This window comes from Rousettus aegyptiacus, unplaced genomic scaffold (assembly GCF_014176215.1).
Source record: "Rousettus aegyptiacus isolate mRouAeg1 unplaced genomic scaffold, mRouAeg1.p scaffold_m13_p_9, whole genome shotgun sequence".
Taxonomy (NCBI): Eukaryota; Metazoa; Chordata; class Mammalia; order Chiroptera; family Pteropodidae; genus Rousettus; species Rousettus aegyptiacus.
In genome coordinates this window covers 102,549,586-102,562,905 of record NW_023416312.1, presented here as the reverse complement: position 1 = coordinate 102,562,905, position 13,320 = coordinate 102,549,586, and the positions used below count along the sequence as shown (strand labels likewise).

Sequence of the window (13,320 nt, the reverse complement as noted above, 5' to 3'; positions counted from 1 at the left end):
TGGCAGCCCATGCTTTAGGAAGTTTATCTTGGAAGAAGACATGGTTTAGGCATAAGCTGTAACATGGGACAGTGCTCTGGGATTCAACAACTGAGCAGAGATTGGCAGGGACATGGCAGTGGACGTGTACAGATCGTTTAGGCAATGTCATGGCGCCTCTGCTTTGGACGGCAGGGTAAGTAACCATCCTACCAGAAGTAGAAAGATGACCTATTTCCTGTACATGGTATCATCACACATTCTCTGGGCTTTGGGGCTCAACCAGTGGCAATAATGACAGAAAGAAGATCGGCGTAATAGAATTCGATTTCCTGAATGCACTGCATGATGACTCACAACATTTAAGACGATTCACTTCCATTATCTTCTTTCTGCTTCCAAACAGCTCTGTGAGAGGAATGAATCCTTCCCTTTGCAGGTGAAGAAAAGTGAGGTAAGAAAACAAGCCTCTGTGCTTCATACGCTCAGCATTATACTCACGCTTTGGCTTTCCTCATGATAAACCTGAGAAGGTACAATGAAGTGCGCCACTTCCCATGTTGCAGACGGAGAAACTGGGGCATAACAGGCCACGTCGACTAAGTCTGCACTCACAAACTGAGGCAGAAAATTGAGTACTCCTTCAGGAAAATTCGGGCGAAGTTCCCACTTTCAGGAGATTTAGCCTAAGACGCGCTGGAATCCCCCGGATGGCTTGGTAAACACGCACTGCTGGGCTGGACTCCCAGACATTCATGCCGTGGGTCTGGGGCGGGGGTAGGAAATCTGCTTTTTCAACAAGTTCCCAGGAAATGTTGTTGGTTCACGAGGCCACACTTTTGAGAACCAACTGTTATAAACAAAGTGTTGGCTCCTGGCATGGAGATGTCAGGCCACTAGGCTGCAATAGTTACAAGAAACCTGGATACGTGAGGCCCTGCGTAGTCAGTGAGAAAGTTGGCTGACGCTACACACTACCTTCATCTCCTCCCCGTGACGATGGCAAGGACCTCAGAGTCAGACTGATTGGGTACAGATTCCAAGCTACGTGACCTCAAGAAAGTCAACTGGCCTCTCTGAGCCTCAGTTTCGTCATTTCTATTTATTTTATTTTTTAATTCTTTATTAGTATTATGTATGTGTACAGCACCTGGTCTTCCTAAGTGGTCTCCCATCCAAGTACTAACCAGGCCTGATCCTGCTTAGCTTCCGAGATCGGACGGGATCGGGCTTGCTCAGGGTGGCATGCCGTAGACCATAGTTTCTTCACTTTTAAAATGGGGTGCTGAAGCAGCTTCATAGGTATGTGTGAAGCTTACATAAGTCAACACATGCCACAACCCTTTGTAGACTGGAAGGCTTTGCATCAGTGGGGAAAAAAAAACTTTTTTTCCAAATCGGTAGGTGGCAGGTTAAATAAGCAAGGGAACTAACAACTGAGGTATGCCATAGAGGGTCATAAGACAAGTAGATCTTAGTATTTGCATGACAGAATCTTAAATGTTTATACGGAGGCCTTAACGAGGTGAAAAAACATTTCTAAAAAGAGTAGCGAAGTTCTTCTGGATTGCCTCTCCCTGTTGGCATTTTAAAATCCCTCGGGCGCCTGGTGTTTTGTTGCAAAATATGGCAGGCGGGCCGATCTGCACATGGCTATGGAAGAGCCAACCTGGACTCTGCAGGTGTTTATTAACACCTGTTGACACTGGCTGAAATTCAAGTCCCCAAGTTCTTAGCACTAGCACCTTTGAATCCAATTCCTCCAACAAGCAAGCTACTGTCATTCTCAGAGCCTGAGAAATGCAGATGGGCCTGCAATTCTCACTATCGAATCATCTTTTGAAAATCGGGATCTTAAAGGAAACTAGCACCTCCCTAAGCAGTAGGCAGCAGATACAGCTTTTCAAACTGTGCGGAGTTGTTCTCTATAGAGGGCGGAATGGACGGGCCACCGATCTTGGAGCCAGGGAGGCTGGGTCATTCACCATGTTCTCCAAGTGACTCACTGTGTAACCTTGGATAAATGCCTCCTTCTCTCTAGGGCTCAGTGTTTCGTCTGTATCAACAGGTTCTCACATTCACTAGTTCTGAAGGGCAGCTCAAGATCCGAATTCTAGGATCCTCAAAACAGCAGACTTGCTCCCAGTCTTGCCTAAATGTCTAGTCTCACAATGTGATGTTGGGACACTATGACTCATTTCTGGCCTTTACTTTCCTCATCTATTGCCTTGCAAATAATTAGAAACCATGCTCTAACCCCCTTCCAATGTTTATATCAAGGATCAGATGTATAGCACTCAAAATTTATTTGACTATTTGATAAGTGATTAATATCCAAAATATAAAGTACTCCTGCAAGCCAGTGACAAATCAACTGATTAAGATAGGCAAAGGATTTGAGTGGATATTTCTCCAAAGATAGGTAATTGGCCAATATGCATATGAAAAGATGCTTAATATCATTAATCATTAGGAAAATGCCAATCGAAACCATAGTGAGATACCGCCTCGCATCTAGACTTTCAAAAAATCAGATAATAATGAGGTTGGAGAGGATGTGGAGAAACTAGAACCCTTGTGCTCTGTTGGTGGAATTGTAAAATGTTGCAGCCGCTATAGAAAACAGCATAGAAGTTTCTCAAAAAATAAGAAATAGAATTCCCACATGATAAAGCAATTCAGCTTCTGAATATATATCCTAAGGAATTAAAAGCAGGGTGTCAAAGAAATATTGGGACACCCGTGTTCATAATGCTGTTATTTATAGCAGACAAAAAGTGGAAGTGAAACGAGTGTGCATAGATAGAGGAATGAATGAATGTGCAGACGAAATGTGGCGTACAATCGCAATGAAACGTTCTTCATTCTTAAAAAGGAAGGAAATTCAGACACATGCTGCAGCATGCATGAACCTTGAGGACGTTACACTCAGTAAAATAAGTCGGTCACAAAAAAAAATACTTTGATTCCATTCATAGAAGATACCTAGAGCTGTCAAACTCACGGAGCCAGAAAGTAGAAGAGAGGTCACCGGGAGTTGGAGAGGAGGGAATAGGGAGGCAGCACTTATGGCTACGGTTTTGGTTTTGCTAGATGAAAAGAATTCTGGAGATGAACAGTGGTGATGGTTGCGCAACAGTGTGATTATACTTAATAACATTGAAGTTCAGACTTAAAATGGTTAAGGTGGTAAATCTGGTGTTATGTGTCTTTGACCACTAGTAAAACAATAAGCAAAGTTCTTAGAAAACTGAAAAAGGCTCTATAAATTTGGAAAGCTGATTGAATTTCAAGTACAGCAATCTTTAGGTTTGGGGAAACATGGCTCCACATTCATTCACTGTATGACAAAACCAACTGAGGCTTTGAGAAAGGCCCAGTGCCTCCCGCTCGCGGCTATTGTTCTACCTTAAGATTACATGTTCTTTTTAATCCCTTCAGAATACATAAGGTGGCAGAGTGATATGTTGGGCTCGAGAAAAGGAACCCAGCTGCCAAGTTGAAAACTGAGGCTTGAGTTTCTAGTTCTGAAAAATGCCATAGCCTTGTTTAAAGACAACCTGGATAAATAATTAACTTGAACATTGTCATAACCAACGACTTGGCTATGACAATAATGGAGATGGCAAGAAGCTGTTTCTCTGTGTCCTTATACCTCCCTGTCCTCAGCTACTCACCTGCCCTCCCCAGAACTGCAGCCAGTGCCTCTTGTAGCAAAAGTCCCTGGTCATTTTTGCATGTTGGGGATATTTCCCAGAAAGGCCTAGGACGTGACTTGGCCTGGTTTGGTCACAGGAAAAATGGGCCTGCATTTATTGCACTGGTTCTCCAACTTTCGTGGGTGGGGATCGGAATTATCCAGAGGGCTATTAAACTATAAATGTCTGGGCCCCCCACCTAAGGGTTTACATGTCTCACACCTTCCCCAGGTGATGCCGATGCTGTGACCTGGGACCGCGCTTTGAGAACCACTGTGTTAGAGGACTCTGTGTTCAGCTGGGGTGTCTCTTTGTACCATAGCTACAGCTCCTCAATCCCCAGTGGCAGAGCCAGCCATGGCCCCAGTAACAAGCATCAATGCCGACTTAAGTCCGCACGTTAATGCCAAGCCGTGCCATGGTGGCCTAAGACCTCACGTCAGGTCCCTGTCTCTATTCTGCTTCTCGAAATTCCTTGCCTCACTTTTCAGTATGCTAGAGCTAGCTTACCACGGCAGTGAGAGCGAGAACCGAGTGTGCGCATCTCTACCCAGCTCCACCTTCAGCTGTGTACCGACCCCCAGTCTTGTAACTTATCCATCTGCCCGACTGGGCCTCCTGCAGCCAACCCCATATTGTAATAGTTCCTGGGGGTGCTGTCCCGGGTTCTAGCCTTTCTGAGATGTGATGAAACGGGGAGAACAGCCAGGCGCCAAGTGGCCTGGGCTCTTGGCATTCCACACAGTTTTCCAGACACGTTTCAATCGGTGAGAAGAACACCAAGATGTGTTGTACAAAACGGTGGCCATTTTCATACCTGTTGGCCCTGTTATATCACTGACTCCTTATTTCTGCTCTGAGGTAGAGGTTATAGGCTCCACTATACAGACAAGAAAATCGAAGGTTGGAGAAGTGAAATAAAGTGCCCAAGGCCACACGAGTAATAAGTAGTCAAGTGTGGATTCTTACCTAAGCATGTGTGACTCCAAAGGAGGGACTCTTTCTAGTCAGCAAATACTAAGTGCTTAAGAAAGACTTCCGGCCTGAAACCACGGAACTGTGCCACAAAGCTCAGACTTACGGGAGAATAAGGAACTGCCTGTGAAGCTTGGCCAGAGGGGGCTAAGGAGGGGTCCAGCACACTCCGTGTCCTGAGGGCGCATGCTATAAAAAGCGATGAATCGAGCAGGCATTTCGGAGAAGTGGGAGGGGTCCCTGTTTCTTGGGGGATATTCTGGAACGGATCAGATGCCTATTTTCCTGTACTAGGCTTGTGAGATTCGGCCTCGTGTTAACCCTGGAACTACTGTGGTGAAGCGCAAGGCTGAGAATTGTGGGGGCGCAATGTCAGAGGACTGAAAGTACCAATGTACCATTTACCCGGAACAAGTGCAAAGTCTTGCCGCCAGGACTCAAAACCAAACTCTGAAAGCTAGAGAGGCAGGGCTCAGCCAGATTCTCAGTTTTATTTTCAAATTTCAATTGTTCATTGCTGGTATATGAGACAGGAATATTCTTTTGCACATTGACTTTTACTTTTGCAATCTCGCTGTTGTCACTTATTAATTCCAGGACAGTTTTTTATTGTTGTTGTTGTTGTTGATCCTTTGGGATTTTTTACATAGAAAATCACGTCATTTGCCATTAAAGACAGGATTAGTACTTCTTTCCCAATCGGTACACCTCTTATTTCCTTTTCTTGTCTTACTGTATTAGTTAGGACTCCAGGTATGATGTGGACTAGGGGTGGTGAGAGGTGACATCCTTTATTCATTTGTTCCTGATCTTAGTGGGAAAGCAGCTAGTTTCTTCCCATCCAGCGTGATGTCAGCTGTAGGGTTTTTTTGTAGTTATTCTTTATCAAGATGAGGAAGTCCCTCTCTATTCGTAGTCTGCTAAAAGGTTTTATCACAAAAAGTCGAATTTTGCCAAATGCTTTTTCTGCATCTATTGATATGATCTTCTAATTTTTCTTCTTTAGTCGATTTATGTGACAGATAACAGTAATCAATTATTGAATGCTGAACCATCCATAGCTATTAAACTCTGCTTGGTTGTTGTGTATGAGCCTTTCTACATATCGTTCAATTCAAAAAGTTAATATTTTGTTAAGGATTTTTGTATTTATGTTACAAGACATACTGGTCTATAGTTTTCATTTGTTATGTTTTGTTTGCTTTTGGTATTAGGATAATGCCATCCTCATAGAATATTAGGAAGTATTTCTTCCTCTTCTATTTTCTTGAAGAGATTGTTGAGAATTGGTATAATTTCTTTTTTAAATGTTTAGTAGAATTCATGAATGAACCCATCTGGGGTTACTGCTTTCTCCCTGAATGGTTATTAATAATCGATTCAATTTATTTAATAGTTTTATGTCTATTCGGGTTATATATTTCTTCTTGTGTGAGTTTCGGTAGATTGTATCTTTTAAAAAATCATTTCATTTCATCTAAGTTATCAAATTTGTGAGCATAGTGTTGTTGATATTATTCACTTCTGTTTTTAATGTCCATTAGATCAGTAGTGATGGCCCTAATTTAATTTCTGATATTAGTAATTCATGTCATTTTTTTCTTAGTTAACCTGGATAGAGTTTTATGGATTTTATAGATTGTTTCAAAGAACCAGCTTTGATTTCCTTGATTTTCTATATTGATTTCAGTTTTCAGTTTCTTTAATTTGTTCCAATATTTATTATTTATCTTTTTCTGCTTACTTTGGATTTAATTTGCTCTCTTTTTCCTAGTTTCTTGAGGAGACTTAGGCTATTTGTAATATATCTTTCTCATTTTTTCCTATACCAAGATAGCCAAAATCCAGAGATTGTCTATGTGTCAGGTTAAAAGATGTTAGTGGTTTTTAAGTTACAATTATTTGGGTGACATTGGTTATCTTTACCCTTATCTACCTTCCTCCTCGTCCCTCTTCCTCTGGTAACCGCTAAAGTGCTGTCAATATCTATGAGTTTTTGTTTGTCTTGTTCATTTGTTGCTTTGTTTAATAGCTCACGTACTATTTTTCTCATCTTTTATATATGAATTTATGCCATAACTTTCCTTCTAGACACTGCTTTTGCCTCATCCCACACACTTTTATATGTTCTATTTTAATTTTCATTTAGTTAAAAATATTTTTAAATATCCCTTGAGACCTTTTCTTTGATCCATATGTTATTTAGAAGTGTGCTATTTAATTTTGAAGTATTTTGGGGTTTTCCAGCTATCTGTTACTGATTTCTAGTTTAACTCCATTGTCATCTGAGAGCAGACTTTGTGTGATTTTTATTCTTTTTAAATTGTCAAGGTATGTTTTAAGGCCTGGGATATGGTATATCCTGGGAATGTTCCATGTGAGTTGGAGAATAATGTATATTCTACTGTCGTTGGATGAAGTAGTCTGTAACTTTCAATTAGATATAGTTGACTAATGGTGCTATTCAGTTCACTTGTGTCCTTAACTGATTTCTGTCTGCCAGATCTGTCTACAGAGGGCTTTTAAAGTATCCAGCTACAGTGGGGAGGGGAAAAATAAAGAAAATGCTAATAAATAAATAAACAAATGTTAAAAAATAAATAAAGTATCCAGCTATAATAGTAAACTCATCTTCTTCGTAGCTTTATCTGCTTTTGCCTCATGCATTTTGATGCTCTATGGTTAGGCACATACAAACTAAGGAATTTTATGACTTCTTGGAGAATTGACCCCTTAATCATCATGTAGTGCCTCTTCTTATCTCTGATAATTTCTCTTGTTCTGAAGTCTGGCTTATCTGAAATTAATATAGCTATTCCAGCTTTCTTTGGGTTAGTATTAGAATATAATATATCTTTCTGCATCCCTTTATTTTTTAATTAATATAACTGTGTCTTTATATTTAAAGTGGGTTTCTCCTAGCAACGTATAGTTGGGTCTTGTTTTTTCTCATTCTTACAGTCTTTGTCTTTAAATTGGTGAATTTAGGCAACTGACATTTAAAGTGATTGTTGTGATTATTGGATTAATATCTACCTTTAGTATTGCTATTTTTCTATTTACTATCCTCTTTTCCTTGTTTTGTCTTTCACTCTTTTTCAACTTTCTTTGATTGTACTTAAGCATTTTATTTATTTTTTAAATTAAATTTAGTGGGGGTAACATTGGTTAATAACATTATAAATTTCAGATGTACAACTTTATGATACAACATCCGTATACTCTATTGTGTGCTCACCATCCGAATCCTAGTCTCCTCCTGTCCCGATGTATTTGAACCTTTTACCCTCTTCATCCTAACCCACCCCCACTTACCCTCTGGTTACATCATTCTGTTGTCTATATCTATGAGTTTGTTTTTGATTATTGCTGTTTTGTTTGTTCATTTGTAGCCTTTGTTTTATATCCCACATGTGAGTAAAATCATATGGTGCTTGTCCTTTTCCATCTGACTTATTTCACTGAGCATAATATTCTCAAGATACATCCGTATTGTCACAAGTGGCACTATTTTATCTTTTTAATGGCTGAGTAGTTTTCCATTGTACGTATGTACCACAACTTCTTTATCTAATCATCCATCAAAGGACACTTACATGTTCCAGGCCTTGGCTATTGCAAATAATGCTGCAATGAACATAGTATTTTATATGATTTCATTCATTTTCTCTCTTAGCATATTAAATACCTTCTCTCTCTCTCTCTCTCTTTTTTTTTTTTTTGCTTTTTTTTTTGGGTGGTTGCCTTAGTGTTTGGACTATAAATTTACAACTAATTCAAGGCCACTTTCAAATAAAACTATACTGTCTCACAAGTATTGCAAGTAACTTATAACGAGGTATTTCCAATTCCTCCCTCATGTCCCTTATAATAGTGCTGTCACTTATTTCACTTTTTCATAGGCTGTAATTACTGGATACCTTTCACTATTGCCATTTTGAACATAGCATTATCCGTTAGATTGATTAAATGTAGAAAAATAAAATATTTCATTTTAGCTTCATTTATTCCTTTTCAAATTCTCTTTCTTTATGTATGTTTGAATTTTTGACTATACCATTTTCCTTCTCATTCGAGAACTTCTTTTAACATTTCTTGAAAGGCAGGTCTACTGGCAACAATGTCCTCATTTTTTTGGTCTTAAAAAATCTTTTTTACCCTTTATTCTGGAAGGATAATTTCATTGCATACAAATTCCTAAGGGATTTTGTCTTTCAACTCTTTAAATATTTCAGTTTACTCTCCTCTTACTTGTACGGTTTCTGAGAAGTCTGATCTAATTCTCATTCATGTTAATATGTAAGGTGATTGTTTTCCCTTTTTCACTGAAGACTTTGTCTTCGATTTTCTGCAGGTTTAATATGATATGCTTTGGTGTAGATTTTTGTTGTTGTCGTTGTTAATTATCTCACCTGAAGTTCTCTGAGCTTCTTGAAACTATGGTTTTGTGCCTACTATTAACTTGGGAAGATTCTCAGCCATTATTACCTCAAGCATCTCCTCTGTTCCTTTATTTTTTTCCTCCTCCGGCCGTTTCCACTACATATATTTACATCTTTTATAAGTGTCGCACAATTCTTTTCTATTGTATTCTATCTCTTTTATTCTTTTTTCTCTTTGCATTTTAGCCTTGGGAATTTTTATTTACATTTCTTCAGGCTCACTGATTCATTCCTCAGCCGTGTCTAGTTTATTAATGAGCCCACTAAAGACAATCCTCAGTTTTGTAACAGGATTTTTTTATTCTTAACATTTTCTATTTATTCTTAGTACTTTTATCTCTTTGCCTGCATAACCCAACTGTTGTTGCATGTTGCCTACTTTTCCTACTAGAACCTTTGGCATATTAATCATTGTTAATTTGGATTTTAAGTTGGATAATGCCAATGTTTCTGTCATATCTGAGTCCGCTTCTGATGCTTGATTTGTCTTTTCAAATGTGTTGTCTTTTAATATGTCCTGTAATTTTTTTTTTGCTGAAAAGCCCGACATGATACACTGAGTAAAAGAAACTGGGATAAATAGGCCTTTTTTCAGGTTTTATGTTTATCTGGATAGGAGTGAGGCTATATTTACTATTTTGCTATAATTGTCAGAGGCTAAAATTTCCTCTGGTTTCCTTGTTTTTGGTCTCCTCTGTTGCCTTTAGATTTCCCTAGAGACTTCTTAAATAAGGTATAAGAAATGCCGCTCTTTTCGTTTTAAGTCAATTATTATACGGGAGCCCTATCCATGTGGTGGGTGGCGTGGGGAGAAGGAAAACACACTCTAGTCCCATGACTAGGTTTCGGCATTTTATTGAACCTGTCCCCTGAGCTGTGACTTTCAAAAGAGCTTCCTGGTCCTCCTCCCTTAGGTGAGGCAGAAAGGCTGGACAGGGCCGGAGTGGGGCATTTCCTTTCATTCATTTGCAAAGCTAAACAGGGCTGGGCTTGCGTTTTTTTCTTTCCCAAAACACAGGCTAGAGTGGGCTGAAGCTGGGTACTTTTCATCTTCTGGGTCAGGTAGGCTCTGGTAAAATACGTTCCCCTAAGGTCAGACCTGTTTAAGAACAGAATGCTCTAGGATTCTTTTCCAAATGGCTACTCTCCCCTCTCCTGCCGGAAGCACAAGATTTCCTCTGAACTTAAATGTGAGAACGTGGTAGGCCTCCTGGGGGAAAAACTTATACAAGTGTAGGAGTCCCCATAAGACTTGGTCCTCCAGGAGGTTGTAAGGCTCAGGCGTGTCCTAAGCTTCCTGCAGTTCGTCAATTACAGACTGGGTTTTCCCACCCAGGTACTGGTTCCATGGATATTTCTGCTCCTGGGCTTCTGCCCTGATAAGCTGCAATTCCCTGTATCCCTCTGCCCATGCCTGCAATTATTAGGGCTTTCCCTGTAAATGCAATTTCTCAGTGACTTAAAGAAGATGTTTTCCAACTTTTTAATTCTTGTGCAAGTGGGAGTGACAACTTCTGTGCTCCTGATTTGCCCGACTGGAAACCAGAAGCCAGACAACTCCTTGTGAAGGAGACATAGGGGACCTAGTTGGTCAGGTCCAGACAGTGAGCTGTGCTTGCCTCCGAAGCCGAGGGGCTCTCACAATGCAGTGGTGGATGAGCAGGACCCACATGCAGATGGAAGTCCTCTGCCCTGGCCAAACTCCCTCAGAAGACTGGGCCAGCTTCAGGATTGCCCTCCATCTCCAGGGCGACAACAGAAATATAGGATTATGTCCAGAGGCGATGGAGCAGACTGGGGAGGGATGGCAAACCCACGGCTCAGGGAAATTGCTAGAAAGCTACACATGCTTAGCCTGAAGCGCAAAAGGCTCAGTAGGGTGTGAGTGCTGTTCGTAGATTCCTGAAGGGCCTTCCTAGGTCAAAAGGAGCGAATGGGGTGTTTGTGTGCCCCCCAGGGATATAAAGGGCACTACTGGGTACAACTAACAGACGTATTTTATTATAAGGGAAGATAAGAACCTCTTCTAACTCTCCCGGCTGTGCAGGGAAGGGTAGGCTGTACTGGGTTGCGATGGGATCGGTTATGGGAGACAGCCGCAGAGAGGTGGGACCCTCTCCTCAAGGTGATTCAAATAGCAAATGAGCATGGTGAGGCCGAATGTGATTACCGGCGCTGAGTTTTTCTGTGATCCTACGGGGAAAGGGCATTTGGGTAGGTGGGGGAACAGACACAATGACTATAGTCACAGCACTGATTTTTCTAGTGGAACGACTTTGAGCCAAACCCCTTTTCCTTGCTGTGCCTCAGTGCATCCTTCATAAAATTAGGTTACTAGGCTAGATTGTCTTAGTGGGTCCTTTCCAGATCTTTAGGCCTGAGGTTCATTGATTATATCAAGGCAGTTTGGAAGTGGTCTAGAAACCACAGAAGCCAGCACATTATCAGAAAAGATTTGGAGGCAAGTCCCAGTGGCAGCTGCCCCAAAGGTGGCCATGTATAGCTGCTGCTGTGAGAACCAAATTAGAGCATCTACCCAGTATCTCTTGGATTCCCATTGGCTACCAACTCACTGCATCATTATTCCGCCGAAATCTTGACTTCTCACCCTACAGCTTTAAACCCAGAACTTTCCTGGAGACCCTGCTATTGATTCTGCCCAGTTCTCTGGGGCATCTGACCTGACTTCGTGGTCCATGCTCTGCATCACCTTGTCTTCCAAAGGCCCTGGACTCCTGCTTTCCTCTTAAGGGAGGATATTGGAAGTAACCTGGCATAAATAAAACGAGTTGACCTTGGAAAAGACAGAAGATGAAGCTTGTTCACTGAATACAGGTCCTTTGTGACGCCTCCCTTTTGGGTCCTCTTCTCCCCCTCTGTGATATGAAAATGTTGGACTTAATCAATAGCCTTAAAATTATTTTCAACAGGTCTATTTTTTTATGTTTACATGAAATTTTACATGGAATCTTACCATATATTGATAAAAGCAATACTTTATTAGTTTGAAATGGATTTTATAAATTTATTGATTCATTTATTTTACAAATACATATTGAGCTCCCGCTGTGTGCCTGACATTGTTCCAGGTATTGGGGCTTACAGAGATAAAGAAGACAGACATCCCATGCCCTGATGGAAATTACACTAAAGTAGGGGGAAACAGGAAAATGTATAATTTTCAAATTGTGACAAATGCGACGGAAAAAATTAACAAGGGAAGAAGAATGGAGAGTCCTTGGAGAGTGGTATAATTTTTAATCAGGTCATCAAGGAAGGCCTAATTGATGAGATTTTTTTTTAAGCAAAAACTTGAAAGAGGTCAAATGCTGGGTTCTAGAGAAAGAGTATTCCCGGGGGAAGGGCATGCAGTGCAGAGGCCCTGAGGAGGGACCATGTCTCCTGTTCTCTACGAATCTCATCTCGAGGAGGCTGCCAGGGCTGGAGGAGGACAGAGGCAGGAGAGGAGGTGGGCGAGGTTACCAGAGGGGCGAGTGTGCAGGTCGTAGTCGAGACTGCCATCGCTCCAAGGAACATGGGAAGTCTTTGGACAGTTTTGAATGGAGGACTGACACAATCTGACTCATGTCTGAAAGGAATCCCGTTTCAATGGCTATAATTTACTTAGCATAAAGTCAATCAAAGTAAACAATAAAGCCATTTGAACAAGCACAGACATTTTAAAAAGAAGCTTCGTGATAACAGTTTCGGCATCCAACTTCGGTTGCACAATTTTATGAAAATCCTTATTTGCACTGATAAGTAGTGGATGACTTGTTTGCTGGGATCTGATATGAGTGGACGTGCACAGGCCTGAATTCAGAAAGAGCCGAGTGTTGAGCTCCAGCTCTCCGAATCGATGCCATACTTGCAAGGAGTTTTAAACACATAGAAGCTTTTCTTAGGAGATCTGGACAAAGAAGAGGTTGGTTACCCATAAGCCCAGGCTCATGTGTTAGCATCTGAAATATGTTAAAACTTGGCCTAGAGCACATTTGAGTTTGCGTATTTTTTTTCACAAAGTATTTGAAATATAATTTTCAAATGTCAACCAAATTTTGAGGAAGCAGCTCTGGGCAACAGGAACCCAATTTCAAAACTGCAGGAGTCTACGGCCACACCATCCTGAACAAGCCTGATCCCATCTGATCTTGGAATCTAAGCAGGGTCGGGCCTGGTTAGTACTTAGATGGGAGACCACCTAGGAAGACCAGGTGCTGTAGGCA

At 41.0% G+C, this 13,320-nt stretch overlaps 1 non-coding gene and 1 pseudogene across 1 annotated transcript; one reads left to right on the top strand and one right to left on the bottom strand.

Annotated features, from left to right (window-relative positions):
* Nucleotides 1–1,117: 1,117 nt before the first annotated feature.
* On the bottom strand, nucleotides 1,118–1,235 carry LOC118608372 (annotated as a pseudogene).
* An 11,966-nt stretch (nucleotides 1,236–13,201) lies between these two features.
* Nucleotides 13,202–13,320, top strand: LOC118608100. The gene has a single exon (XR_004952911.1). It is a non-coding gene; the product is annotated as a 5S ribosomal RNA (ribosomal RNA).